Raw genomic sequence first — 27,194 nt, forward strand, 5'->3', positions numbered from 1 at the left:
GCTGAGCCTGTGCGTTTGGAGCCTGTGCTAAACAACGGGGGAGCCCACAACAATGAGAAGCCTGTGTACTGCAAAAAAAAAAAAAAAAAGAAAAGAAAAAAAAGAAAATTAATGGATGCTGGCAAAGATGTGAAGAAGTGAAACTTCTGTACCCTGTTTTGTACCCTGTAGTAATGTAAAATGTTGTAGCCATTATGGAAAACAGAATGGAGGTACTCCAAAAATTATTAAGAGAACTATCATAAAATCCAGCAATAACTCATTTAGGTTTATATACAAAGGAGATAAAATGAGAATGTCCAAGAGATATCTACAATCTCATGTCCATTGCAGCATTATACACAATACACAACACAGGAAAACTGCCTAGTGTCCATGGGAAGATGAATTAATAAAGAAAATGTGGTGTATACATAGAGTGGAAAGTCATTCAGTCTTTGAAAAAGAAGGAAATCCTGCCATTTGCAGCAACACGAAAGAACTTGGAGGACATTTGTAAGAGTGAAATAAGCCAGTCACAGAAGGTCAAAAACTGAAAGAAAACTCCGAGAAGCAGAGAGTAGAAGGGTGGTTCCAAGAGCTAGCAGGAGGTTGACATGGGAAATCTGTGTTCAATAGTTAGAATGTGTTATTTGCAAAATGGAAAAGTTCTAGACACATGCTGTACAACAAGGTTCATGTAGTCAACAGGACTGCCTGGATATTTCAAAACTTGTTAAGACGTTGGATTTCATCGAATATGTACTTTTACAACAATAAAATACACATATGTAAAATAAATACAAAGTGGAAAAAGGGGAAAAAAGAAGAAAAATAATGAAAGGGAGCCAACAGAGGGAAAGAAGAAAGCAGGAAGGGGCTCGAATGTACACAGGTATCAGGAGATAATGGGAGAGAAGCTCCTCTCCCCAGGCTTTAAAGAAGACATCTCTCCAGAGTTCACTCCAGCAAGAGGGTCATGTCCCTTCTCTTCCCCATTCAACCAGAAGCGCCAATAGCATCCTAAGTGTGGCCCAGGCTGTGCTCAGGTGGACACTTTTCCTTGATCTCTAAACCAACCACCCCTGACTCCCCATGGCTCAGGTGCACTTCCTGTATCTCCTTCCACTTCTCTAAAGCATTTCTCTCGTCAAGTCCAGCCCGAGGCTCCAATCCTGCCCTCACACTTGGGGTCCACTGGGCGGGTCTCTGAGTTCTTAAGAGCCTCCCTGTGAGTAGCAGGCAGTGAATCGCAAACCAGGGTTCCCCTCAGCACCATCAGCAAACTACGAGCTAGAGATTGAGGATTTCTAGAAAAACTTTACTCATACACAGTCTCTTGTGTAAACAAGTTACATTTTACAATCAATCATTTACAGTTTTTTCTTTGGCGGGGAAAATATTGACACATATAAGGCAATCATATTCTATTAAAGTATGTATTTCTCAAAGGACTCAGTATCGAAAAAAAATTTTAAATATAACTTTCCATGTTTTAATTGACTTTACTCCCAGACTTGTTTGCTTGCAAAAGCCCTCAGAAAATACCAAGAACCTATGTCATCTGGCAGTTTGCACAGCAACATGAGTGGAGATCCTCTTGTCACACTGCTTGGTTTCTCTGTTCCACCTTGCAAAGCACAACCTCCTCCCCGCCCTCCTGGGAAGGGAGCCAGTGCCCACCCTGAGCTCAATCCCTGGGGTAGATCTCTTGGTTCTGTCTTCACTGTATGCAGTGTTTCTTGCGCAGCACACAGAAACACAGCCGGCACAAGTGATGGAAGACATACTCTCTACAGGAGAAGGACATTTCGTTTCCTAACCACAGAATCCGATAGTGAATATTAGCCTCAAAGGATAAAGGTGGAGTGAATTTCCTCCATCTACTCCTGAGGGCTCCTTCTTTCTCGGACTCCTCCAGAACTCGGTGTGGCATGTGGGTACAAGCATGGGCTCCCTGCAGAAAGACGGAGGCCTGCCTAGCACTAGGTGCTTCAGGTAAGGGGAGAGGACTCATCCCAAGGCTCTAATAGGAAACAGTTAGAATGAGGGAAGTGGCAGAGAGATGTATCATAACCATTCAGAATGCTATGAGACCTACTAAGAGATGAGATTTCTTATTAAATGAAGTTGTAATTGACCCAGTAGTAGGGATTCTGAAATCCAGTTTTGTTCACTAAGAATCCAGCCATGGAGCGACTAAGCCCGTGCACCACAACTACTAAGCCTGTGCTCTAGAGCCCGCAAGTCAAGGCCAAGATGTGGGGAATTGGAAAATTTGTACACTGCTGGTGGGAATGTAAAATGGTGCAGCTATTATGAAAAAGAGTATGGGTGTACCCTGTAAAATTATAAACAGAAATATCATATGATTTGGCAATCACAGTTCTGGGTATATATCCAAAGGAAATTAAATCAGTATCACAATGAGATGAACTTAGGTTCATTGCAGCATTCTCCACAATAGCCTAGATATGCAACCAACTTCACAAAACAAGTAAGGGTCCTGTGCCTGAGCTAACCTTAGGTACTTCAAACCTACTCTGTAAGTCTCTTAGCTCCTTAGAGAGGATGAAAGCAATATTAGAGTTAAAAGTAACTTGTCCCAATTCCCTTAGTCTGGAATACTGAAACAAAATTCTACAGCAGAAGAAGCCTCATAAACACACAGCACCTGCCAGGGTTTACCCCAGCCTTGGAAGAACTGGGAAGGATAATACCAAGGCAGGCATGAGGAAAGGTCAGAGGTTAGGCAGGACTGGATTGTGGGGAACAGGGGCAGGTGTGTCCGGATGGAGGAGTGGGTTGTAAGAAGAGCAGTGACCCTGGGTCCTGCTGCCCTGAGTCTCTGTCCTGGGCCTGGTGAATTCCAGGGGACCAGGTTAGCAGGGCTGTGAAATCCAGTGTGTGAAGCGAGCCCAGCAGCCCCTTCACACAGTCCTCTAGAATTCCTGCCGGCCATGAAGGATATTTAGGGGCAGCTGGACGTGGACCCCGCTCAAATGGAAGCATGTCAGCACATCAGCCTTGGGAGGTGCTGAGGCTGAAATGCGGAGAATGAGCACATGCAGTGATCCCAAAGCATGTGTTCTGTGACTCATCCACTGGTGGGAGCGCGCTTTCCATGAGGAATAAACAGTGAGGACAAAAGTAAGATGAAGCTACAAGTCCTGAAAGTGTAGAGGGAGAGAGTTCAAGTCTCATCCACCACCTGACACTCACTATAAGAACTTCTTCTCCAGTGTCAAGTGACTATGACAGTTTTGTTCCCACTAGGATATGGCCATCATACGTGAATGTAAAAATGAAGCCAAAATCCTGGTGAAAAATACCCTCCAGGTCCCAAACAGAAATGAACCTTTCATTTTCGGCAGTGAAAAAGCAATGAAAGAGTAGTCTTGTGAGAAAGAAAATTTCTGAATGGCAAAGCAAGAAAAGATGACTATAAGCACAGTACAGTCAAAGGACATGGACACAATAACTCTATTATATCATTAAAATTTGGAAAGAGCAAATCAGAATTCTACACATATTTCCTTCTTCTTCTTGATTTCATATTCACCTTCCTTAGTTTCTAAAGAACCGGGTGGAACCCAAGTGTTCTAGGAATTGTCTCGCTTCAGATCCTACCTGAGAGTTGTTCGCTATGTGAATCGTCATCAGCATCACTGCTATCTGTGCTCTCCGTGGTCCATTCTGTACAAACACACCATGAGCATAAAGTTATTATACAAGTTGACCCACCCATTTCTCCTACTCGACTTGCTGGCTCACACAGCATCACGCTGGTCTTCCCTCCAGGTTCTCAGAACTCCCCTGTGCTCTGTGCAGACAGAGCCCTTCAATAAGATATCGATCACAGTTGAAAATTTCAAATGAGGGAGAGATGCTGAGAAAATCACCTTTCGACCCCTCACTTCTATAGACTTATTTATAGCTTTCACCGTCAAACTTACCAACCTAAAATTCCAGATGTTACAGACACACTTCAAACATGGCTAGTGGGACCAAGCAATTGTGTGTTTTTTGCACTTTTTAATAGAATGAGTTAAGTCTTGTTTGAACTAAATTAATTATAAATAGACACATTTGGTTAGTGGCTACCACACTGGAAAGCTCAGCTCTAAGAAATCCAAAGATGAGAAAGAGGCAACCAGCCACCCTTCCCATGGTTGTTCTTTACTGCAGAAAATTTGATGGCCTGATCTGATCATTCGTACGTAGGTATATCTTGGGCTCTTGGACCCACGCCAGGCATTGGGAGAGTCCTTGTGGACACTGAAATAGTACAGTCAACACTCAGATCCAAGAGGAATTCCCAGCAAGGGGCCCACTTGTAGACAGAGGTGAAGGGCATGGCCCAGTACACCTGTATTAGACATAATCAGAGAGTAGGTGCAGGGGGAGGGAGGGATTTCACTCTCTTCATGAGTCCATCCTTCTGAATCCTGACTCTAGAAGACCTGAGGAAGGCAATGGAAAAGGCCCCGTAGGAGTTGAAAAATTTGTATACTGAAAACTACACGACATTGCAGAAAAAAATTATAGAACAGACAAGTAATTGGAATGACATACCATTTTCATAGACTGGATTATTAAATACTGTTGGCATTTCTATACTACATAAAGGGATGTAGACATATATCGCAACAACCCACAAAATTCCATGTCATTATTATAGAAGTGGACAGAATCCTAAAATACATATGGAACCCCCCCCAAGTAGATAAAACAATAGTGAGAGCAAAGAGCAATAATGGAGATTAACACTTCCTGAACTCAAAACACATAACAATGCCACAGTAGTCAAAACAGTCTGCTACTGGCATCAAGACAGTGAGATAGACCAATGAAATATAATAGAGAGATCCCAAATAAACGCACATATATATGGCCAACTGATCTTGGCCAAGGTTCTAAGATTACCAAGTGAAGAGAGGATAGTCTCTTCAACAATCAACAGAATGAAAAGGCAACCTATAGGATGGGAGGAAATATGTGTAAACCTTGTATCTGAATAAGAGACCAATATCCAGAATATATAAGAAACTACTACAAGTCAATTTCAGAAAAACAGCGGGCAAATAACTGAGTTTAAAAATGGGTAAAAAGCTTCACTGGACATTTCTCCATAAAGACATACAAGTGGTCAATCTACACATGAAAATTTGCTCAACATCGCTAAGCATCAGGGAAATGGAAATCAAGCCACAAGGAGATATCACTCACACCTGTGTATTAGAATGTGTATTATAAAAAGACAATTAGGGCTTCCCTGGTGGCACAGTGGTTGAGAGTCCGCCTACCGATGCAGGGGACACGTGTTTGTGTCCCGGTCTGGGAGGATCCCACATCCCGCTGAGCGGCTGGGCCCATGAGCCATGGCTGCTGAGCCTGTGCGTTTGGAGCCTGTGCTCCGCAACGGGAGAGCCCACAACAATGAGAGACACGTGTACTGCAGAAAAAAAAAAGAAAGAAAATTAATGGATACTGGCAAAGATGTGAAGAAGTGGAACTTCTGTACCCTGTTTTGTACCCTGTAGTAAAGTAAAATGGTATAGCCATTATGGAAAACAGAATGGAGGTCCCTTCAAAAATTATTAAGAGAAGTATCACAAAATCCAGCAATCATTTATTTAGGTTTATATACAAAGGAGATAAAACAAGAATGTGCAAGAAATATCTACAATTTCATGTGCATTGCAGCATTATACACAATACACAACATAGGAAAACTGCCTAGTGTCCATGGGAAGATGAATTAATAAAGAAAATGTGGTGGATACATAGAGTGGAATGTCATTCAGTCTTTGAAAAAGAAGGAAATCCTGCCATTTGCAGCAACATGAAAGAACTTGGAGGACATTTGTAATAGTGAATTAAGCCAGTCACAGAAGGTCAAAAACTGAAAGAAAACTCCGAGAAGCAGAGAGTAGAAGGGGGGTTCCAAGATCTGGCAGGAGGTTGACATGGGAAGTCTCTGTTCAATGGTTACAATGTGTTATTACAAAATGGAAAAGTTCTAGACACATGCTGTACAACAAGGTGCATGTAGTCAACAGGACTGCCTGGACATTTCAAAACTTGTTAAGACGTTGGATTTCATCATTTGTGTACTTTACAACAATAAAATACACATATGTAAAATAAATACAAAGTGGAAAAAGGGGAAAAAAGAAGAAAAATAAGGAAAGGGAGTCAACAGAGGGAAAGAAGAAAGCAGGAAGGGTCTCGAATGTACACAGGTATCAGGAGATAATGGGAAAGAAGTTCCTCTCCCCAGGCTTTAAAGAAGACATCTCTCCAGAGTTCACTCCAGCAAGAGCGGAATGTCCTTTGTCTTCCCCATTCAACCAGAAGTGCCAATAGCATCCTAAGTGTGGTCCAGGCTGTGCTCAGGTGTACACTTTTCCTTGATCTGTAAGACAACCACGCCTGACTCCCCATGGCTCAGGTGTCCTTAATGTATCTCCTTCAACTTCTCTAAAGCATTTCCCTCTTCAAGTCCAGCCAGAGGCTCTAATCCTGTCCTCACACGTGGGGTCCACTGGGCGGGTCTCTGAGTTCTTAAGAGCCTCCCTGTGAGTAGCAGGCACTGAATCGCACACCAGGGTTACCCTCAGCACCATCAGGAAACTACGACCTAGGGATTGAGGATTTCTAGAACAACTTTACTCATACACAGTCTATTGGGTAAACAAGTGACATTTTACAATCAAGCATTTTCAGTTTTTTCTTTGGTGGGGAAAATATTGACACATATAAGGCAATCATATACTATTAAAGTATGTATTTCTCAAAGACTCATATCGAAAAAAAAATTTTTAAGTATAACTTTCCATGTTTTAATTGACTTTACTCCCAGACTTGTTTGCTTGCAAAAGCCTTCAGAAAATACCAAGAACCTACATCATCTGGCAGTTTGCACAGCAACATGAGTGGAAATGCTCTTGCCACACTGCTTGGTTTCTCTGTCCCAGCATGCAAAGCACAACCTCCTGTCCACCCTCCTGGGAAGGGGGCCAGTGCCCACCCTGAGCTCAATCCCTGGGGTAGATCTCTTGGTTCTGTCTTCACTGTATGCAGTGTTTCTTGCCCAGCACACAGAAACACAGCCGGCACAAGTGATGGAAGACATACTCTCTACAGGAGAAGGACATTTCGTTTCCTAACCACAGAATCCGAGAGTGAATATTAGCCTCAAAGGAGAAAGGTGGAGTGAATTTCCTCCATCTACTCCTGAGGGCTCCTTCTTTCTCGGACTCCTCCAGAACTCGGTGTGGCATGTGGGTACAAGCATGGGCTCCCTGCAAAAAGACGGAGGCCTGCCTAGCACTAGGTGCTTCAGGTAAGGGGGGAGGACTCATCCCGAGGCTCTAATAGGAAACAGTTAGAATGAGGGAAGTGGCAGAGAGATGTATCATAACCATTCAGAATGCTATGAGACCTACTAAGAGATGAGATTTCTTATTAAATGAAGTTGTAATTGACGAGTAGTTGGGATGCTGAAACCCAGTTTTGTTCACTAAGAATCCAGCCATGGAACAACTAAACCCGTGCACCACAACTACTAAGCCTGTGCTCTAGAGCCCCAAAGTCACAACTACTGAGCCCACGTGCTACAACTATTGAAGCCCATGCACCTAGAGCCCGTGGTCTGGAACAACCGCAGCCACTGAAATGAGAATCCCGTGCAGTGCAACGAAGACCCAACACAGCCAAAAGAAAAAAAAAAAAAAGAATCTAGTAAACATTTGCCTGGGTTTTGATAGGATATGTTTTACAGGTTAAATGAGGCTCAATTGGTATAAAATCAATGCACACCCTGAAAGTGTACAGTTTATTTACTTTTATATCCATACCCATTCATGATGCAGTGGGGATGGGAATATTTTTTAGAGAGTTGGCACCAGTAACAGTGATGTTTATGGGAACATAAATGAAGGGAAACACAACACAAAATATTCACATACACACACAGAATCATACAACTCATTTCACATACAGACACACCCAGTCTCATGCACACAAACCTACACCACCTAACCGTAATACAGCTTCTTCCTGGGACTACAGTAATTGGTCACATTACTTGTAAATCACTTTCTATCACCAGGGCCCCTACTCTCATTCCCAGCACAAATTTGGAATCAGTTTGCCCTCTACACTAAAACCAGCAAGAATGTCCCACTCTCTCATCTTCAAAGTTCTTCCTCCCCAAGTGACTGATTCCAGAATACATACTGTTTACTCGTTCTGTGAAGGCCACCTGCAATTACAGAAGAGAAAACACTATGAGGATAAGATCACAGTGATGCTCAGGTCTTTTGTTCATTTGCTGACAGTAGAAAACCTGATAAGAAACAGTGGTCCAGGGAACCCAACAAGGGTTAACAGAGCAAACCTACTCAGGCTGAAAGGCAAGAACTTTGCTGGGAGGATGGAAGTTCCAAGTCCATTTAGGTTGGAAATTACAGAATTCTTTTCCTAGAGGAAAAATCGCTGCAGGAGGGAGAGCTCCGTACTCTACAGGCTGTAATGGATGCTGTCAATTTTAATGTCCTGTGGAATCAGGCACCATGAGTTGGTAATAGACTCTCACTCCACATTCTCCCAACCTAGGGAATTGTATGTATCTGGAAGGAATACCCTCAAATATTCATAACTTAAATCTATTGAAAGAGAAATAAAGCAGCAATATTTCTATCTCAGACCAGAAAAAATCCAGCTTACCTTGATGATCCACGGGGGCTTTTCTTCTGTCCTATCACAGTGCAGGTCAACTGCCACATCCTCAGGGAGAGCTGGAGGGACACAGAGTAACTGTCAGGACACTGGTGCTGCGGCTCAGCAATTACTCAGGGGCTTTCTTCTCGTTGAGGACATGGGGTGGTGTGTATGGATGTGGGAGGTTAGTAAGTGTGGGCTGAGCTGGTGTTGGGCCATCCTCTTTGGGGGATGAAGGAAGGCAAAGGACAAGAGGAAGGAAATGAAAACAGAGCTGTGGTTTTCTAGCTAAGGGGAGCCTAATCAGAAGGGAAGGGTCGATCTAAAAAATGGTAAACACTAAAATGCATGCTCTGTTTCAATGACACAGACCCATGACCCATGCTTTGAGCTTCTGCTAAATTGCCACTGTCTCTTGATTTTTCCCAGATCACTCTTTCCCTAGCATCCACAATGCCAGCTACTGCATTTATCATGTCTTCTATTGTATCATATTTTATACTTGATTAACAGCAACCTCTATTAAAGGACTGAATTCAATCCTAGACAAAATATGCTATATTTATTCACTAATCACTTGTCTTAAAGAAAATCAAATACACAAGATTTGACAAAACTGAAGTCCTACCATTTAGATACAGCCACTATCAATCGTATCATATTTTTCTCCCAGTCTTTGTTTTCTATACAATGTATGTATGCCCACTGAGTCAGGGGCTGTCCATACTCTAGGGAGCTGTTCCATAAGTGGGACACTTCGTTATGAAGAGGGAGCAAAGACTGAGCACAGCCTGTCTCTAACCCAGCTGTGCACGAGATGTGTACAGGCTAAAAGTCAGGTTCCACTTTGAGTCCTTGGGTGTGGGCTACAGGAATTGACCAATGCTAAGGCTTATGGTAATGTTATCCAATACAATAAAATAGCTCCCTGATTCTTATCTGCTTTTGGCCTTGTTTAAGCAGTGACACCAGCACTGACAGATATGACCTGTACTGTATACATGGGGTCTCACACCTCTCAGAATCTGTGAGCTGACCAGGAGAATGCAGGTCTTGAGGTGAATTTCACATTAATGACTGTGCCAAAGTCAACTGATAAGTCCACCCATGGCTGCGCTGGATTCTGTGATCATTAAGGCCACCTGATGGGCAAGGTCTGGAACTTTGGAGATGCTAGTACTTTCAGCCAACGATACAGATGCAGGGACTCCCTTGCTCCATGACTGAGGATCCCTTGGCTGAGTGGTAAGTGCAGGTCAGGGATCAACTGCACCCACATTGGGACCCACCCCTGGGTTCTTAGTTTGCCTTTTCCACTTAGGAGGTCAAGAGCTTAGAACATTTATCTCTGCACCATCTCCTTCTGAGGAAAAGGAATATTAACCAAATCTGGGCAACAGCTGTGTTGAAGGAAGAACATGCAACCAACTTCACAAAACAAGTAAGGGTCCTGTGCCTGAGCTAACCTTAGGTACTTCAAAACAACTCCGTAAGTCTCTTAGCCCCTTAGAGCGGATGAAAGCAATATTAGAGTTAAAAGTAACTTGTCCCAATTCCCTTATTCTGGAATACTGAAACAAAATTCTCCAGCAGAGGAAGCCTCATAAACACACAGCACCTGCCAGGGTTTATCCCAGCCTTCGAAGAACTGGGAAGGATAATACCAAGGCAGGCATGAGGAAAGGTCAGAGGGTAGGCAGAACTGGGGTGTGTGGAGCAAGGGCTAGGTTGTCTGGAAGGAGCAGTGGGTTGTAAGAAGAGCAGTGACCCTGGGTCCTGCTGCCCTGAGTCTGTGTCCTGGGCATGGTCAAAACCAGGAGACCAGGTCAGCAGGGCTGTGAAAGCAAGTGTGTGAAGAAGCCCAGCAGCCCCTTCACACAGCTCCCTAGAATTCCTGCCGGCCATGAAGGGTCTTTAGGGGTAGCTGGACGTGGACACCTCTCAAATGGAAGCATGTCAGCACATCAGCCTTGGGGAAATGGAGAGGCTGAGATGAGCTCAAGGAGCTCATGCAGTGATCCCAGAGCACGTGTTCTGTGACTCATCCATCTCTGGGACTGTCCTTTACAAGAGGAAATAACAGTGAGCACAAAACATGAGGTGAAGCCACAAGTCCTGAAAGTGCAGAGGGAGACAGTTCACTTCTCATCCACCACCTCACCCTTTCTAGAAGAACTTGGTCTCAAGTTTCAAGGGCCCATGAGAGTTTTGACCCACAGGTTCTGTCCATCATAGGTCAATATGCAAAAGAAAACAAACTCTCCTGTGCACAATACCCTAGATGTGCTAACCAGAAAACAAACTTCCATATTAGGCAGTGACAAGCACAAGAAAGAGCAGCTCATGTGGAAAAGATCATTTTCGATGAGCAAATCAAGAAAAGGTGATTATAGAGCACAGTCACGTCTAAGGACATAATTGCTCTCTATTGTATCATTAAAATAAGAAAAAAACAAGTCAGAACTCTACACATATTTCATTCTTCTTTCTGAATTCATATCCACCTTCCTCAGTCTCCAAAGCAGGAGATATAACCCTAAAGTTCCAGGAAACCTGTGCAATTAGATCCTACCTAAGTGTTGTTCCTACCTGTATCCTTTTCCTTATCACGGCCACAAATGCTATCCAGAGTCGATTCTGTAGAAACACGAACATGAATTTACAAGTCTTATGGATACATTTAAAATGTGACTAATGTGACTGAGTAATTGGATATTTTATTTTGTTTTATTATAATACACTGAGTTAATCATTAATTGAATTAAATAAATTATAACAGGCACATCTAGCTAGTGGCTACCACACTATAATACACATCCCTCTCTCTCTCTCTCTCCATATATATATATATATATATATATATCTACCAATTCAAGATGGCTGTTTGCTGATGGTTTACCAAAGGAAAAACTTGTGCCCCATGAAGTACTTAGCCCAAGGAGTAAGAGGGATGTGTCCCTCTGCTGGATTCCCTGGTAACCGATGAGCCCAACTGCTGTCAATTCCCCCTTTAACTGGTAGCCTGCCTATTCCACCCAGAGGGAAGAATGCTGCTACTGCTGCTGCTGCATTCTGCCTGCCATTGGCTATCTACAGTGGGATGTCTCTCTGGGACTACATTGCTTCTGACGTGAAAGATCTCCCATCTATTAAATCATGAATGTCTCTCTCCCTGACTCCGGGCCCTTTCCTTAGCCCTGAGGCTGAGCAAGTACAGGGCTTGCAGGCGTGAGAGGTGCAGCCCAACACCTTCTGCAGGGCAGTTTGCTGGCCAGATTTGATGATTCATTTGTAGGTGTTTCCTAGGCTCATGCACACTTGCCAGGCACTCATGAGACCTTGGGGACACTGAAACAGTAATGTCAACACCCAGAACCTAGAGGAATTCCCGACAGGTGTTCCACTTGAGGAGAGAGGTAATGAGCATGGCCCAGTGCACCTGTGCTAGACATAATCAGCGAGCAGGTGCAGAAGGGAGGGAGGGACATTCACTCACTTCATGAGGCCATCCTTCTCAACACTGCCTCTGAAAAATCCAGGAAAGGAAGGGACAATATGCCCTTAGAAGGTAAATGGCCTGTACACTGAAAACTACAAACCAATGCTGAAAGAATTTAACAAGGAACAAATAATTGAAATGACATATCATATTCATAGGCTGGAGACTTATTATTGTTGACATTTCTACACTATGCAAAGGTAAGTATAAATTCATTGTAATACATATCAAAATCCCAATGTCATTTTCAAAGAAATAGAAAAAAAAAAGATCCTAAAATATATATGGAAACACTAAGGACTCCAAACAGACAACACAATCCTGAGAACAAAGAACATAGATGGAGGCTTCTCACTTCCTGACTTCAAAACACATTACAAAGCCACAGGACTCAAAACTGTAAGGTACTGACAAAGAAACAGATACATAGGTCTAAAGACCAGAATAAATAACCCCAAAGAAAACTCATAGATACATGGCCAAATGAAATTCACCAAGCTTCTAAGACAACAAATAGGGAAAGTATAGTTTTTTCAACAGTCAATAGGATGAAAATATAACTTACAGAAAGATTACAAACATATATCAGAAAAGGAGCTAATGTCCAAAACATATAAGAAAAACACTACAACTCAAATGCAACCGAAGTTAAAAAATTAAAAAGGGTAAATAAATGGGTTAAGAAATGTGCAAAGACTTAAATAAGACATTTCCTGAAAAAGACATACAAATGGCTAACAAATATAGGAAAAGGTTCTCAACCTCACTAATCATCAGGGCAATGCAAATGAACACCTCACACCTGTTAGGCTGTGTATTATAAAGAAAAAAATTAACAGTTTAAGGCCAAGATGTGGGGAATTGGAAACTTTGTACACAGCTGGTGGTAATGTAAAATGGTGCAGCTCTTATTAAAAAGAGTATGAGGGTTCCTTATAAAATTATAAACAGAAATATCGTATGATTCAGCAATCACAGTTCTGGGTATATATCCAAAGGAACTTAAATCAGTATCACAATGAGATGAACTTAGGTTCATTGCAGCATTCTCCACAATAGCCTAGATATGCAACCAACTTCACAAAACAAGTAAGTGTCCTGTGCCTGAGCTAACCTTAGGTACTTCAAAACAACTCTGTAAGTCTCTTAGCCTCTTAGAGAGGATGAAATCAATATTAGAGTTAAAAGTAACTTGAACCAATTCCCTAAGTCTGGAATACTGACACAAAAGTTCTACAGCAGGGGAAGCCTCCTAAACACACAGCACCTGCCAGGGTTTACCCCAGCCTTGGAAGAACTGGGAAGGTTAAGCCCAAGGAAGGCCTGAGGAAAGGTCAGAGGGTAGGCAGGACTGGAGTGTGGGGAGCAGGGGCAGGGCTGTCCGGATGGAGCAGTGGGTTGTAAGAAGAGCAGTGTCCCTGGGTCCTGCTGCACTGAGTCTCTGTCCTGGGCCTGGTGAATGCCAGGAGACCAGGTTAGCGGGGCTGTGAGAGACAGTGTGTGAAGTGAGCCCAGCAGCCCCTTCACACAGTCCTCTAGAATTCCTGCCAGCCATGAAGGGTCTTTAGGGGCAGTTGGACGTGGAGCCCTCTCAGTTGGAAGCATCTCAGCACATCAGCCTTGGGAGGTGCTGAGGCTGAAATGAGGAGACTGAGCACATGCAGTGATCCCAAAGCATGTGTTCTGTGACTCATCCACCTCTGGGAGCGTGCTTTCCATGAGGAATAAACAGTGAGGACAAAAGTAAGATGAAGCTACATGTCCTGAAAGTGTAGAGGGAGAGATTTCAAGTCTCATCCACCACCTGACACTCACTATAAGAACTTCTTCTCCAGTGTCAAGTGACTATGAGAGTTTTGTTCCCACTAGGATATGGCCATCATACGTGAATGTAAAAATGAAGACAAAATCCTGGTGAAAAATACCCTCCAGGTACCAAACAGAAATTAACCTTTCATTTTAGGCAGTGAAAAAGCAATGAAAGAGTAGTCTTGTGAGAAAGAAAATTTCTGAATGGCAAAGCAAGAAAAGATGACTATAAGCACAGTACAGTCAAAGGACATGGACACAATAACTCTATTATATCATTAAAATTTGGAAAGAACAAATCAGAATTCTACACATATTTCCTTCTTCTTCCTGATTTCATATTCACCTTCCTTAGTTACTAAAGGAGTGGGTGGAACCCAAGTGGTTTAGGAATTGTCTCGCTTTAGATCCTACCTGAGAGTTGTTCCCTACGTGAATCGTCATCAGCATCCCTGCTATGTATGCTCTCTACCATGCATTTTGTACAAACACAACCATGAGCATAAAGTAATTATACAAGTTGACCCACCCATTTCTCCTACTCGACTTGCTGGCTCACACAGCATCACCCTGGTCTTCCCTCCAGGTTCTCAGACCTCCCCTGTGCTCTGTGCAGACAGAGTCCTTCAATAAGATATTGATCACAGTTAAAAATTTCAAATGAGGGAGAGATGCTGAGAAAATCACCTTTCGACCCCTCACTTCTACAGACCCATTTATAGCTTTCACGGTCAACCTTACCAACCTGAAATTCCAGATGTTACAGACATACTTGAAACATTGCTAGTGTGACTAATCAATTGTGTGATTTTTGCATTTTTTAATAGAATGAGTTAATTATTGTTTGAACTAAATTAATTATAAATAGATACATTTGGTTAGTGGATACCACACTGGAAAGCTCAGCTCTAAGAAATCCAAAGATGAGAAAGAGGCAAGCAGCCACCTCTCCCTTGGCTGTTCTTTACTGCAGAAAATTTGATGGCCTGATATGATCATTCGTATGTAGGTATATCTTGGGCTCTTGGACACACGCCAGGCATTGGGAGAGTCCTTGTGGACACTGAAATAGTACAGTCAACAATCAGATCCAAGGGGAATTCCCAGCAAGGGGCCCACTTGTAGACAGAGGTGAAGGGCATGGCCCAGTGCACCTGTATTAGACATAATCAGAGAGTAGGTGCAGAGGGGAGGGATGGATTTCACTCTCTCCATGAGTCCATCCTTCTCACCCCTGAATCTAGAAGACCTGAAGAAGGCAGAGGAAAAGGCCCCGTAGGAGGTGAAAAATTTGTATACTGAAAACTACAGGATATGGCGGAAAGAAATTAAAGAACAGACAAGTAATTGGAATGACATACCATGTTCATAGACTGGATTATTAAATACTGTTGGCATTTCTATACTACATAAAGGGATGTACACATATATCACAACCACCCCCAAAATTCCATGTCATTATTATTGAAGTGGACAGAATTCTAAAATACATATGCAACCCGCTAAGTAGATAAAACAATCTTGAGAGCAAAGAGCAATGATGGATATTAACACTTCCTGAACTCAAAACACATAACAATGCCACAGTAGTCAAAACAGTCTGCTACTGGCATCAAGACAGTGAGATAGACCAATGAAATATAATAGAGAGATCCCAAATAAACGCACATATATATGGCCAACTGATCTTTTCCAAGGTTCTATGATTACCAAGTGAAGAGAGGATAGTCTCTTCAACAATCAACAGAATGAAAAGGCAACCTATAGGATGGGAGGAAATATGTGTAAACCTTGTATCTGAATAAGGGACCAATATCCAGAATATATAAGAAACTACTACAAGTCAATTTCAGAAAAACAGCGGGCAAGTAACTGAGTTTAAAAATGGGTAAAAAGCTTCACTAGACATTTCTCCATAAAGACATACAAGTGGTCAATCTACATATGAAAATTTGCTCAACATCGCTAGGCATCAGGGAAATGGAAATCAAGCCACAAGGAGATACCACTCACACCTGTTAGGATGTGTATTATAAAAAGACAATTAGGGCTTCCCTGGTGGCACAGTGGTTGAGAGTTCGCCTGCTGAAGCAGGGGACACGGGTTCGTGCCCCCGTCTTGGAGGATAACACATGCCGCTGTGCAGCTGGGCCCATGAGCCATGGATGCTGATCCTGTGTGTTTGGAGCCTGTGCTCCGCAACGGGAGAGCCCACAACAATGAGAGACCCATGTACAGCAAAAAAAAAAAAAAAAAAAGAAAGAAAATTAATGGATGCTGGCAAAGATGTGAAGAAGTGGAACTTCTGTACCCTGTTTTGTACCCTGTAGTAATGTAAAATGGTGTAGCCATTATGGAAAACAGAATGGAGGTCCCCCCAAAATTATTAAGACAACTATCATAAAATCCAGCAATCACGCATTTAGGTTTATATACCAAGGAGATAAAACAAGAATGTCCAAGAGATGTCTACAATCTCATGTCCATGGCAGCATTATACACAATACACAACATAGGAAAACTGCCTAGTGTCCATGGGAAGATGAATTAATAAAGAAAATGTGGTGGATACATAGAGTGGAATGTCATTCAGTCTTTGAAAAAGAAGGAAATCCTGCGATTTTCAGAAACACGAAAGAACTTGGAGGACATTTGTAAGAGTGAAATAAGCCAGTCACAGAAGGTCAAAAACTGAAAGAAAACTCCGAGAAGCAGAGAGTAGAAGGGTGGTTCCAAGATCTGGCAGGAGGTTGACATGGGAAGTCTCTGTTCAATGGTTAGAATGTGTTATTTCAAAATGGAAAAGTTCTAGACACATGCTGTACAACACGGTTCATATAGTCAAAAGGACTGACAGGACATTTCAAAACTTGTTAAGACGTTGGATTTCATCATATGTGTACTTTTACAACAATAAAATACACATATGTAAAATAAATACAAAGTGGAAAAAGGGGGAAAAAGAAGTAAAATAAGGAAAGGGAGTCAACAGAGGGAAAGGAGAAAGCAGGAAGGGTCTCGAATGTACACAGGTATCAGTAGATAATGGGAGAGAAGCTCCTCTCCCCAGGCTTTAAAGAAGACATGTCTCCAGAGTTCACTCCAGCAAGAGGGGGATGTCCTTTCTCTTCCCCATTCAACCAGGAGTGCCAATAGCATCCTAAGTGTGGCCCAGGCTGTGCTCAGGTGTACACTTTTCCTTGATCTCTAATCCAACCACACCTCACTCCCCATGGCTCAGGTGTCCTTAATGTATCTCCTTCCACTTCCCTAAAGCATTTCCCTCTACAAGTCGAGCCCGAGGCTCCAATCCTGTCCTCACACGTGGGGTCCACTGGGCGGGCCTCTGAGTTCTTAAGAGCCTCCCTGTGAGTAGCAGGCACTGAATCGCACACCAGGGTTCCCCTCAGCACCATCAGGAAACTACAACCTAGGGACTGAGGATTTCTAGAACAACTTTACTCATACACAGTCTATTGGGTAAACAAGAGACATTTTACAATCAAGCATTTTCAGATTTTTCTTTGGTGGGGAAAATATTGACACATATACGGCAATCGTATTCTATTAAAGTATGTATTTCTCAAGGGACTCACTATCGAAAAAAATTTTTTAAGTATAACTTTCCATGTTTTAATTGACTTTACTCCCTGACTTGTTTGCTTGCAAAAGCCTTCAGAAAATACCAATAATCTACATCATCTGGCAGTTTGCACAGCAACATGAGTGGAGATACTGTTGTCACACTGCTTGGTTTCTCTGTCCCACCTTGCAAAGCACCACCTCCTGTACGCCCTCCTGGGAAGGGAGCCAGTGCCCACCCTGGGCTCAATCCCTGGGGTAGATCTTTTGGTTCTGTCTTCACTGTATGCAGTGTTTCTTGCCCAGCACACAGAAACAGGGCCGGCACAAGTGATGGAAGACAGACTTTCTACAGGAGAAGGACATTTCGTTTCCTTAGCACAGAATCCGATAGTGAATATTAGCCTCAAAGGAGAAAGGTGGAGTGAATTTCCTCCATCTACTCCTGGAGGCTCCTTCTTTCTCGGACTCCTCCAGAACTGGGTGTGGCATGTGGGTACAAGCATGGGCTCCCTGCAAATGGAGGAGGCCTGCCTAGCACTAGGTGCTTCAGGTAAGAGGGGAGGACTCATCCCGAGTCTCTAATAGGAAACAGTTTGAATGAGGGAAGTGGCAGAGAGATGTATCATAACCATTCAGAATGCTATGAGACCTACTAAGGGATGAGATTTCTTATTAAATGAAGTTGTAATTGACCCAGTAGTAGGGACGCTGAAACCCAGTTTTGTTCACTAAGAATCCAGCCATGGAACAACTAAACCTGTGCACCAAAACTACTAAGCCTGTGCTCTAGAGATCGCAAGTCACAACTACTGAGCCCATGTGCCACAACTATTGAAGCCCATGCACCTAGAGCCCGTGGTCTGGAACAACAGTAGCCACCGAAATGAGAAGCCCGCACAGTGCAACGAAGACCCAACACAGCCAAAAGAAAAAAAAAAAAGATTCCAGTAAACATTTGCCTGGGTTGTGATAGGATTTGTTTTCCAGGTTAAATGAGGCTCACTTGGTATAAAATCAATGCACACACTGAAAGTGTACAGTTTATTTACTTTTTTATCCATACCCATTCATGATGCAGTGTGGATGGGAATATTTTTTAGACAGTTGGCACCAGTAACAGTGATGTTTAGGGGAACGTAGATCAAGGGAAATACAACACAAAATGTTCACATACAGACACAGAATCATACGACTCATTTCACATACAGACACACCCAGTCTCGTGCACACAAACCTAAACCAGCTAACCGTAATACAGCTTATTCCTGGGACTATAGTAATTGGTTACATTACTTGTAAATCACTTTCTATCCCCAAGGCCCCTACTCTCATTCCCAGCACAAATTTGGAATCAGTTTGCCCTCTACATTAAAACCAGCAAGAATGTCCCACTTTCTCATCTTCAAAGTTCTTCCTCCCCAAGTGACTGATTCCAGAATACATACTGTTTATGCGTTCTGGGAAGGCCATCTGCAATTACAGAAGAGAAAACACTATGAGGATAAGATCACAGTGATGCTCAGGTCTTTTGTTCATTTGCTGACAGTAGAAAACTTGATAAGAAACAGTGGTCCAGGGAACCCAGCAAGGGTTATCAGAGCAAACCTTCTCAGGCTGAAAGGCAAGAACTTTGCTGGGAGGATGGAACTTCCAAGTCCATTTAGGTTGGAAATTACAGAATTCTTTTCCTAGAGGAAAAATCGCTGCAGGAGACAGAGCTCCATACTCTACAGGCTGTAATGGATGCTGTCAATTTTAATGTCCTGTGGAATCAGGCACCATGAGTTGGTAATAGACTTTCACTCCACATTCTCCCAACCAAGGGAATTGTATGTATCTGGAAGGAATACCCTCAAATATTCATAACTTAAATCTATTGAAAGAGAAATAAAGCAATATTTCTATCTCACACCAGAAAAAATCCAGCTTACCTTGATGATCCACGGGGGCTTTTCGTCTGTCCTATCATGGTGCAGGTCATCCGCCACATCCTCAGGGAGAGCTGGAGGGACACAGAGTAACTGTCAGGACACTGGTGATGCGGCTCAGCAATTACTCAGGGGCTTTCTTCTCGATGAGGACATGGGGTGGTGTGTATGGATGTGGGAGGTTAGTAAGTGTGGGCTGAGCTGGTGTAGGGCCATACTCTTTGGGGGATGAAGGAAGGCAAAGGACAAGAGGAAGGAAATGAAAACAGAGCTTTGGCTTTCTAGCTAAGGGGAGCCTAATCAGAAGGGAAGGGTCGATCTAAAAAATGGTAAACACTAAAATGCATGCTCTGTTTCAATGACACAGACCCATGACCCATGCTTTGAGCTTCTGCTAAATTGCCACTGTCTCTTGATTTTTCCCAGATCACTCTTTCGCCAGCATCCACAATGCCAGCTACTGCATTTATCATGTCTTCTGTTGTATAATATTTTATACTTGATTGACAGCAACCTGTATTAAAGGACTGAATTCAATCCTAGACAAAATATGCTATATTTTTTCACTAATCACTTGTCCTAAAGAAAATCAAATACACAAGATTTGACAAAACTGAAATCCTACCATTTAGATACAGCCACTATCAATCATATCACATTTTTCTCCCAGTCTTTGTTTTCTATACAATGTATGTATGCCCACTGAGACAGGGGCTGTCCATACTCTAGGGAGCTGTTCCATAAGTGGGACACTTCGTTATGAAGAGGGAGCAAAGACTGAGCACAGCCTGTCTCTAACGCAGCTGTGCACGAGAAGTGTACAGGCTAACAGTCAGGTTCCACTTTGAGTCCCTGGGTGTGGGCTACAGGAATTGACCAATGATATGGCTTATGGTAATGTTATCCAATACAATAAAATAGCTCCCTGATTCTTATCTGCTTTTGGCCTTGTTTAAGCAGTGACACCAGCACTGACAGATATGACCTGTACTGTATACATGAGGTCTCACACCTCTCAGAATCTGTGAGCTGACCAGGAGAATGCAGGTCTTGAGGTGAATTTCACATTAATGGCTATGCCAAAGTCAACTGATAAGTCCACCCATAGCTGCCCTGGATTCTGTGATCATTAAGGCCACCTGATGGGCAAGGTCTGGACCTTTGGAGATGCTAGGACTTCCAGCCAAGGATACGGAGGCAGGGACTCCCTTGCTCCATGAGTGAGGATCCCTTGGCTGAGTGGTAAGTGCAGGTCAGGGATCCAGAGCACCCACATTGGGACCCACCCCTGGGTTCTCAGATTGGCTCTTCCACTTAGGAGGTCAAGAGCTTAGAACATTTATCTCTGCACCATCTCCTTCTGAGGAAAAGGAATATTAACCAAATCTGGGCAACAGCTGTATTGAAGGAAGAACATGCAACCAACTTCACAAAACAAGTAAGGGTCCTGTGCCTGAGCTAACCTTAGGTACTTCAAAACAACTCCGTAAGTCTCTTAGCCCCTTAGAGCGGACGAAAGCAATATTAGAGTTAAAAGTAACTTGTCCCAATTCCCTTAGTCTGGAATACTGAAACAAAATTCTACAGCAGAGGAAGCCTCATAAACACACAGCAACGGCCAGGGTTTACCCCAGCCTTGGAAGAACCGTGAAGGATAAGACCAAGGCAGGCCTGCGGATAGGTCAGAGGGTAGGCAGGACTGGGGTTTGGGGAGCAAGGGCAGGGCTGTCTGGAAGGAGCAGTGGGTTGTAAGAAGAGCAGTGACCCTGGGTCCTGCTGCCCTGAGTCTCTGTCCTGGGCCTGGTCAACCCCAGGAGACCAAGTCAGCAGGGCTGTGAAAGCAAGTCTGTGAAGAAGCCCAGCAGCCCCTTCACACAGTCCCCTAGAATTTCTGCCGCCCATGGAGGGTCTCTAGGGGCAGCTGGACGTGTACCCCTCTCAAATGGAAGCATGTCAGCACATCAGCCTTGGGAGGTGCTGAGGGTGAAATGAGGAGACTGAGCACATGCAGTGATCCCAAAGCACATGTTCTGTGACTCTTCCTCCTCTGGGAGCGTGTTTTCCATGAGGAATAAACAGTGAGGACAAAAGTAAGATGAAGCTACAAGTCCTGAAAGTGTAGAGGGAGAGAGTTCAAGTCTCATCCACCACCTGACACTCAATAAAAGAACTTGTTCTCCAGTGTCAAGTGACTATGAGAGTTTTGTTCCCACTAGGATATGGCCATCATACGTGAATGTAAAAAGGAAACCAAAATCCCTGGTGCTAAATACCCTCCAGGTACCAAACAGAAACGAAGCTTTCATCTTTGGCATTGAAAAAGCAATGAAAGAGTAGTCTTGTGAGAAAGAAAATTTCTGAATGGCAAAGCAAGAAAAGATGACTATAAGCACAGTACAGTCAACGGACAGGGACACAATAACTCTATTATATCATAAAAATTTGGAAAGAACAAATCAGAATTCTACACATATTTCCTTCTTCTTCCTGATTTCATATTCACCTTCCTTAGTTTCTAAAGAAGTGGGTGGAACCCAAGTGTTCTAGGAATTGTCTCACTTTAGATCCTACCTGAGAGTTGTTCCCTACGTGAATCGTCATCAGCATCACAGCAATGTATGCTCTCCACGATGCATTCTGTACAAACACAACCATGAGCATAAAGTTATTATACAAGTTGACCCACCCATTTCTCCTACTCGACTTGCTGGCTCACACAGCATCACCCTGGTCTTCCCTCCACGTTCTCAGACCTCCCCTATGCTCTGTGCAGACAGAGTCCTTCAATATAATACTGATCATAGTTGAAAATTTAAAATGAGGGAGAGATGCTGAGAAAATCACCTTTCGACCCCTCACTTCTACAGACCCATTTATAACTTTCACTGTCAACCTTACCAACCTGAAATTCCAGATGTTACAGACACACTTTAAATATGGCTAGTGTGACCAAGCAATTGTGTGTTTTTTGCATTTTTTAATAGAATGAGTTAATTATTGTTTGAACTAAATTAATTATAAATAGACACATTTGGTTAGTGGCTACCACACTGGGAAGCTCAGCTCTAAGAAATCCAAAGATGAGAAAGAGGCAACCAGCCACCCCTCCCCTGGTTGCTCTTTACTGCAGATAATTTGATGGCCTGATCTGATCATTCGTATGTAGGTATATCTTGGGATTTTGGACCCACGCCAGGCATTGGGAGAGTCCTTGTGGACACTGAAATAGTATAGTCAACACTCAGATCCAAGAGGAATTCCCAGCAAGGGGCCCACTTGTAGACAGAGGTGAAGGGCTTGGCCCAGTACACCTGTATTAGACATAATCAGAGAGTAGGTGCAGGGGGAGGGAGGGATTTCACTCTCTCCATGAGTCCATCCTTCTCACCCCTGAATCTAGAAGACCTGAGGAAGGCAGTGGAAAAGACCCCGTAGGAGGTGAAAATTTGTATACTGAAAACTACAGGATATCGGGAAAGAAATTAAAGAACAGACAAGTAATTGGAATGACATACCATGTTCATAGACTGGATTATTAAATACTGTTGGCATTTCTATACTACATAAAGTGATGTACACATATATCACAACAACCCACAAAATTCCATGTCATTATTATAGAAGTGGACAGAATTCTAAAATACATACGGAACCACCACCCCCCCAAGTAGATAAAACAACTTTGAGAGCAAAGAGCAATGATGGAGATTAACACTTCCTGAACTCAAAACACATAACAATGCCACACTAGTCAAAACAGTCTGCTACTGGCATCAAGACAGTGAGATAGACCAATGAAATATAATAGAGAGACCCCAAATTATTGCACATATATATGGCCAACTGATCTGTGCCAAGGTTCTAAGATTACCAAGTGAAGAAAGGATAGTCTCTTCAACAATCAACGGAATGAAAAGGCAACCTATAGGATGGGAGGAAATATGTGTAAACCTTGTATCTGAATAAGGGACCAATATCCAGAATATATAAGAAACTACTACAAGTCAATTTCAGAAAAACAGCGGGCAAATAACTGAGTTTAAAAATGGGTAAAAAGCTTCACTAGACATTCCTCCATAAAGACATATAAGTGGTCAATCTACATATGAAAATTTGCTCAACATCGCTAAGCATCAGGGAAATGGAAATCAAGCCACAAGGAGATATCACTCACACCTGTTAGGATGTGTATTATAAAAAGACAATTAGGGCTTCCCTGGTGGCACAGTGTTTGAGAGTCCGCCTGCCGATGCAGGGGACACTGCAAAAAAAAAAAAAAGAAGAAAAGAAAGAAAATTAATGGATGCTGGCAAAGATGTGAAAAAGTGGAACTTCTGTACACTGTTTTGTACCCTGCAGTAATGTAAAATGGTGTAGCCATTATGGAAAACAGAATGGAGGTCCCCCCAAAATTATTAAGAGAACTATCATAAAATCCACAATCACTCATTTAGTTTTATATACAAAGGAGATAAAACAAGAATGTTCAAGAGATATCTACAATCTCATGTCCATTGCAGCATTATACACAATAGAGGATAACTGCCTAGTTTCCATGGGAAGATGAATTAATAAAAAAATGTGGTGTATACATACAGTGGAATGTCATTCAGTCTTTGAAAAAGAAGGAAATCCTGCCATTTGCAGCAACACGAAAGAACTTGGAGGACATTTGTAAGAGTGAAATAAGCCAGTCACAGAAGGTCAAAAACTGAAAGAAAACTCCGAGAAGCAGAGAGTAGAAGGGTGATTGCAAGATCTGGCAGGAGGTTGACATGGGAAGTCTCTGTTCAATGGTTAGAATGCGTTATTTCAAAATGGAAAAGTTCTAGACACAGGCTGAACAACAAGGTGCATGTAGTCCACAGGACTGACTGGACATTTCAAAACTTGTTAAGAAGTTCGATTTCATTGTATGTGTACTTTTACAACAATAAAATATACATATGTAAAATAAATACAAAGTGGAAAAAGGGGAAAAAAGAAGAAAAATAAGGAAAGGGAGTCAACAAAGGGAAAGGAGAAAGCAGGAAGGGTCTCGAATGTACACAGTTATCAGGAGATAATGGGAGAGAAGCTCCTCTCCCCAGGCTTTAAAGAAGACATCTCTCCAGAGTTCACTCCAGCAAGAGGGGGATGTCCTTTCTCTTCCCCATTCAACCAGAAGTGCCAATAGCATCCTAAGTGTGGCCCAGGCTGTGCTCAGGTGTACACTTTTCCTTGATCTCTAAACCAACCACCCCTGACTCCCCATGGCTCAGGTGCCCTTACTCTATCTCCTTCCACTTCTCTAAAGCATTTCCCTCTTCAAGTCCAGCCCAAGGCTCCAATCCTGTCCTCACACGTGGGGTCCACTGGGCGGGTCTCTGAGTTCTTAAGAGCCTCCCTGTGAGTAGCAGGCACTGAATCGCACACCAGGGTTCCCCTCAGCACCATCAGGAAACTACGACCTAGGGATTGAGGATTTCTAGAACAACTTTACTCATAGACAGTCTCTTGGCTAAACAAGTGACATTTTACAATCAAGCATTTTCAGTTTTTTCTTTGGTGGGGAAAATATTGACACATATAAGGCAATCATATTCTATTAATGTATGTATTTCTCAAAGGACTCACTATCGAAAAAAAATTTTTAAGTATATCTTTCCATGTTTTAATTGACTTTACTCCCAGACTTGTTTGCTTGCAAAAGCCTTCCGAAAATGCCAAGAACCTACTTCATCTGGCAGTTTGCACAGCAACATGAGTGGAGATGCTCTTGTCACACTGCTTGTTTTCTCTATCCCAGCATGCAAAGAACAACATCATGTCCGCCTTCCTGGGAAGGGAGCCATTGCCCACCCTGAGCTCAATCCATGGGGTAGATCTCTTGGTTCTGTCTTCACTGTATGCAGTGTTTCTTGCCCAGCACACAGAAACACGGCCGACACAAGTGATGGAAGACACATTTTCCACAGAAGGACATTTCGTTTACTAAGCACAGAATCCGATAGTGAATATTAGCCTCAAAGGAGAAAGGTGGAGTGAATTTCCTCCATCTACTCCTGGAGGCTCCTTCTTTCTCGGACTCCTCCAGAACTGGGTGTGGCATGTGGGTACAAGCATGGGCTCCCTGCAAAAGGAAGGAGGCCTGCCTAGCACTAGGTGCTTCAGGTAAGGGGGGAGGACTCATCCCCAGGCTCTAATAGGAAACAGTTAGAATGAGGGAAGTGGCAGAGAGATGTATCATAACCATTCAGAATACTATGAGACCTACTAAGAGATGAGATTTCTTATTAAATGCAATTGTAATTGACCCAGTAGTAGGGATACTGAAACCCAGTTTTGTTCATTAAGAATACAGCCATGGAGCAACTACGTCCGTGCAACACAACTACTAAGCCTGTGCCCTAGAGCCTGCAAGTCACAACTACTGAGCGAACGTGCCACAAGTATTGAAGCCCATGCACCTAGAGCCCATGCTCTGGAGCAAGAGAAGCCACCGAAATGAGAAGCCTGCGCACTGCAATGAAGAGCCAACAAAGCCAAAAAAAAAAAAAAAAAAAGAATCCAGTAAACATTTGCCTGGGTGGTGATAGGATTTGTTTTCCAGGTTAAATGAGGGTCACTTGGTATAAAATCAATGCACACACTGAAAGTGTACAGTTTATTTACTTTTATATCCATACCTATTCATGATGCAGTGGTGATGGGAATATTTTCTAGAAAGTTGGCACCAGTAACAGTGATGTTTAGGGGAACATAAATCAAGTGAAACACAACACAAAAAGTTCCCATACACACACAGAATCATCCCACTCATTTCACATACAGACACACCCAGTCTCATGCACACAAACATACACCACCTAACCGTAATACAGCTTCTTCCTCAGACTATAGTAATTGGTTCCATTACCTGTAAATCACTTTCTATCACCAGGACACCTACTCTCATTCCCAGCACAAATTTGGAATCTGTTTGCCCTCTACACTAAAACCAGCAAGAATGTCCCACTTTCTCATCTTCAAAGTTCTTCCTCCCCAAGTGACTGATTCCAGAATACATACCGTTTTCACGTTCTATGAAGGCCACCTGCAATTACAGAAGAGAAAACACTATGAGGATAAGATCACAGTGATGCTCAGGTCTTTTGTTCATTTGCTGACAGTAGAAAACCTCATAAGAAACAGTGGTCCAGGGAACCCAGCAAGGGTTATCAGAGCAAACCTCCTCAGGCTGAAAGGCAAGAACTTTGCTGGGAGGATGACTTCCAAGTCCATTTAGGTTGGAAATTACAGAATTCTTTTCCTAGAGGAAAAATCGCTGCAGGAGACAGAGCTCCGTACTCTACAGGCTGTAATGGTTGCTGTCAATTTTAATGTCCTGTGGAATCAGGCACCATGAGTTGGTAATAGACTCTCACTCCACATTCTCCTAACCAAGGGAATTGTATGTTTCTAGAAGGAATACTCTCAAATATTCATAACTTAAATCTACTGAAAGAGAAAGCAATATTTCTATCTCAGACCAGAAGAAATCCAGCTTACTTTGATGATACACAGAGGCTTTTCTTCTGTCCTATCACGGTGCAGGTCAACCGGCACATCCTCAGGGAGAGCTGGAGGGACACAGAGTAACTGTCAGGACACTGGTGATGCTGCTAAGGAATTACTCAGGGGCTTTC

The sequence above is a fragment of the Hyperoodon ampullatus genome, assembly GCF_949752795.1.
Source record: "Hyperoodon ampullatus genome assembly, chromosome: 2".
Taxonomy (NCBI): domain Eukaryota; kingdom Metazoa; phylum Chordata; class Mammalia; order Artiodactyla; family Ziphiidae; genus Hyperoodon; species Hyperoodon ampullatus.